Source organism: Pteropus vampyrus, unplaced genomic scaffold (assembly GCF_000151845.1).
Source record: "Pteropus vampyrus isolate Shadow unplaced genomic scaffold, Pvam_2.0 Scaffold174, whole genome shotgun sequence".
Classification (NCBI taxonomy): Eukaryota; Metazoa; Chordata; class Mammalia; order Chiroptera; family Pteropodidae; genus Pteropus; species Pteropus vampyrus.
The window spans coordinates 622,390-626,213 of NW_011888955.1; positions in this window are offsets into that span (position 1 = coordinate 622,390).

Here is a 3,824-nt window from a genome sequence, read left to right on the forward strand (position 1 = left end):
CAGTATCCATCAAATGAAGGTAGGGCCTTATTCCTGAATATTTATGTTTACTCTCACAGTCAGAAACCAAACTACTTACACGAAGATTATCTACACACGCACACACAATCAAAGATGATAACTATATATGTAGTCATAAAAGGTAACAGTGACTGGATATGGATCTTATTTTCTTCTTTAAAAAAATCTTCACTATAAAGAGTCAGATAATACCCTTAGTCAAAGTATTTTCATATCTGCCTTAGCCTGAAGAGCAGACTGAACTCAATATTTAAAATCCAGCCAGGAAATGTATCAAATTTGGTATTGCTAATAAATGTTTCTCAGCACCTGCTACACAGAATCAAGATGCAACTATAAAATTAAATTTAAAAAAAAGACAGCTTTCAGCCAACTTTTTAATTAACAGTCACTTCGAACACCAGATGGACTTCAGAGGACAGACGGCCCGTACACAGCAGCGCTGTTCCTGTAAGTCTGCCGTCCCCATTTGAATCAGGAGATGTGGGCAGGCAGGTGCACATGAGCAGATCAGCACGACGCGACAAAAAGTGGGATCTCTGGACCAATTATTAGAGCATCATCCTTTATTGTACCTGTTTCACCAATCGGTCGTCAGTCACCTGCGCCGAGTTCCACTTGGCTGCTGTAACAAAGAGGACCTTCTAATCCAGAGTCAAGCAAGTTGCCCATTTGCCATGACAACTGGAGACTGGAAAGTGACTTCCCTTCCTAGCCATTTTGAATTGGGTTTTCTATTGTTTGCCATCGAAACTATCCTAAATGATCCAAGCCACACTCACAGCCAAGTTCATAATCATTTGTTTTCTCTCCCCAATTTACCATAGGCATCTTTATTTTGAGTTAGTCGTAATGTATATAAATTTTATATCTACCTTTTCTTAGTCAGGAAGCTGTAAGTTATAAGTTATTGCAAGGTATTGTTGGAGAGATCAGTTACCTGTTAATTCTTTCTGTAGAAATGTGAAAGTAATCTGGCTTGCATTCAGTTAATAACCAGATTCTGGTGGACATGTTGTTATTATCCTACACCGGTCAAATAAACACCAGTGGCACCATTTCTAAACCACACGAAAGTTCCCACAGGCATGCCTTATACTTGACCCTGACCTAGCAGGATTAAGGCAAAAACAGGTGGACTCAGTCAATATGATCACTCACCACTGCACACTTAGGTGGGTTCTGATGCCCTCCCATGGTTTTCCTCGACAGTGACAAAGGGTCTTCAGCATCCAGATCATCCTGACTGCTCATGAGCAATGCGCATTTCTGAGTAGACGCAGGGATGGGGGGCTCTGAAGCTAGAGCACAGGTATCTGCATTTTAACAAGTCCCCTGGCAACTGTCCAGCTCTTAGGAGAACTCACTCCCTTGCGATTCGGGGTGCTCTGTTTCCCCCAATGATCCTTTACTACTAACTGGCAAGTTTCACACAGCTAGGGCCCAGGCATCACCTTCCTCCTCCTCAGTGGACAGTGTTACCAGAGTGTCCCTCCCCGCCTAGCTCACCTGAGACCCCTGCCACCCCTTCAATCAGGTTTCTGCCAACTCCCCACCTCGGGCCAACTTCCTCATTTCTCTTGATGCAACTAGATCCGTGACTCTGGCCTCCAGCTTATTTTCTTAAAGGAGGGATCTCATTACTACACATTTTCTTTTCCTTTGTCCTAATTGTGTGTGTGTGTGTGTGTGTAGAAAAAAAGGAAAGAAGGAAAACCCTGAACATTTTCAAATCGTAAGAGCCCGGAAATCACGTGCACGGGACCAATCATGATTGCTTTTCTCCTTCCTTTTAGACTAGTCCTCAAGCTACAAAAAACAGGATTGTCAGACCGCACAGCTATTTCTACATGTTTGTATAACTAAAGAACTAGAGCAAAATGAGCTGTGAAGTGAAAACATGCACTACCTTATAATGCTGCTATGACAGTTGAATGAGGAATGTACTGTGTGGCATGCTCAGCCCAGCACCCACCACACTGAGCGCTCAGTAAGCGCCAGTTGGGACTGCTGGGCCACGTCTGGCCTAGCTGCACACATTCCCAGAGCCTGAGACGTCCTCTCCATTAATCTATGCAAAACCTGCTTTTCTCCAGATAAGGAAACCAAAGCTCTGGGGTTTAAGAGTCTTACCCAACACTGCACAGCTCTGGGCAGAGCCAAAATGGACACCAGTATTTTCTAAAGCGCAATCCCACACTCTTTCCAGCACGCCCTGATAGCTTTGTTCACACCCCTAAGTGCCATGTAGGGCCGAGGAAGCCACGAGGTTCAGAACGTGCCAGTCGTTTTGAAGCTATGGGTTATGCCCAATCAGAAAGGGAGAAGAAAATGACAGAATGGGTCATCAAGACTGTGTCTATGAAAGTAAGTAAATTATCACACGGCCGGCAGACTGCTTTACTGCTTTTTTTGGGGGGTTGGGGGGGTTGTATATGTTCACCGGGATGGCATTTATTTCCCTTCTTGGTGGTTTTTTTTGTTTCTCTTGCGTTCAAGCACTTTACTCCAGGACGTACACACAATTGTCACGCAGTGTTTGGAGTTCTGTCTGGTGAGATTTAGCTATGAACATAAATCACAAAGAGACTGTGCTGCTGGTAGGTTTAAATTTCTATTCAACACAAGGGTGGAAGGAGTCAAAAGGACAAGCTACTCCCCTCACTTGGCATGTAAAGTTAAAAGAGTTATATGAGTCCAAAGAAAGAGAGCGAGAGATAATTATAGTGTTTTAACTCGAATTCCATTTTTTTCTTTTTCCTATATTTATATGTAAAATAGAAAACAGGAAAACAATAAAAAAAACTGTTAATGTTTGCTAAACATGAGCTTTCACTACGAACAGTTTCTTACAGTAAATGATGAAATAATGCCATGTGCTTTGCATGATATCGCCTCAAATTTTGTGAAGTCACATTGGCATTCTGTCCACGAAACATGAGTCCAGCAATGACTTCATTCTATGGGATGAAGGGTAATTGGTCTTAACCTTCCTGTCGCTTTCCTTTAACTCAAAGCACTAATGGAATTGAAGGGACAAATAAAATTTTCTATAGGAAAAGAACGGCACTATGAAAGCTAACCTTCACACCACCTCCAAAAGGCATAACGTGCAATATATTTCACAATCCCCATTCGTGAAGCCTCTGCCTCACAGCTTGGATGGAGAGCTGCCACAGAATTTTTGAAAAAAATTTAAACTTTGAAGGACATACGGTTTTTCTTCCTCAGCTATTAGATTAGAAAGGGGTGGGGGGGGAAAGCCTTCATGTTAAACAAAATCCCGAAACTTTAAATGAAGCCCCGTTAAAAGGCAGATTATCACTTACATTAAATCTATTAACATGATACTTTAATTACCACAAAACTAAAACATCTTACCAACTGTATCTCTTTATCAAAGAATCCCAATTTTCCACAAATAACATATACAGCTAAAGAATGGCACTTGACTATATCGAGCTGCTTCTTCCCTAAATAGTCACTATTCCTCTCTCTTTTCTCTTTCTTTTCACTCACTGATGGTATTTACCATACTCCGCCCCAGAATGTGAGAATCATTTTGACGAGTTTTATTTTGGTCCACAAATGCTGCCTTACCTCTTCGAACAGAGGTTAACGGTGGAAGGAAGGCGAAATGTTTACCACATTTTCCCAAATGGGGTCTATGGGGAGGGGGGAAGGTTACTGGCTGTCACGACAGATTTAATATTTCCATTTCCGAAACAAGTCATTAGAAACTTTCCTCCTCTGTTTTCCCTTGATTGCGTAAATACGGTAACACCCTCAAGACAAGCTGATCT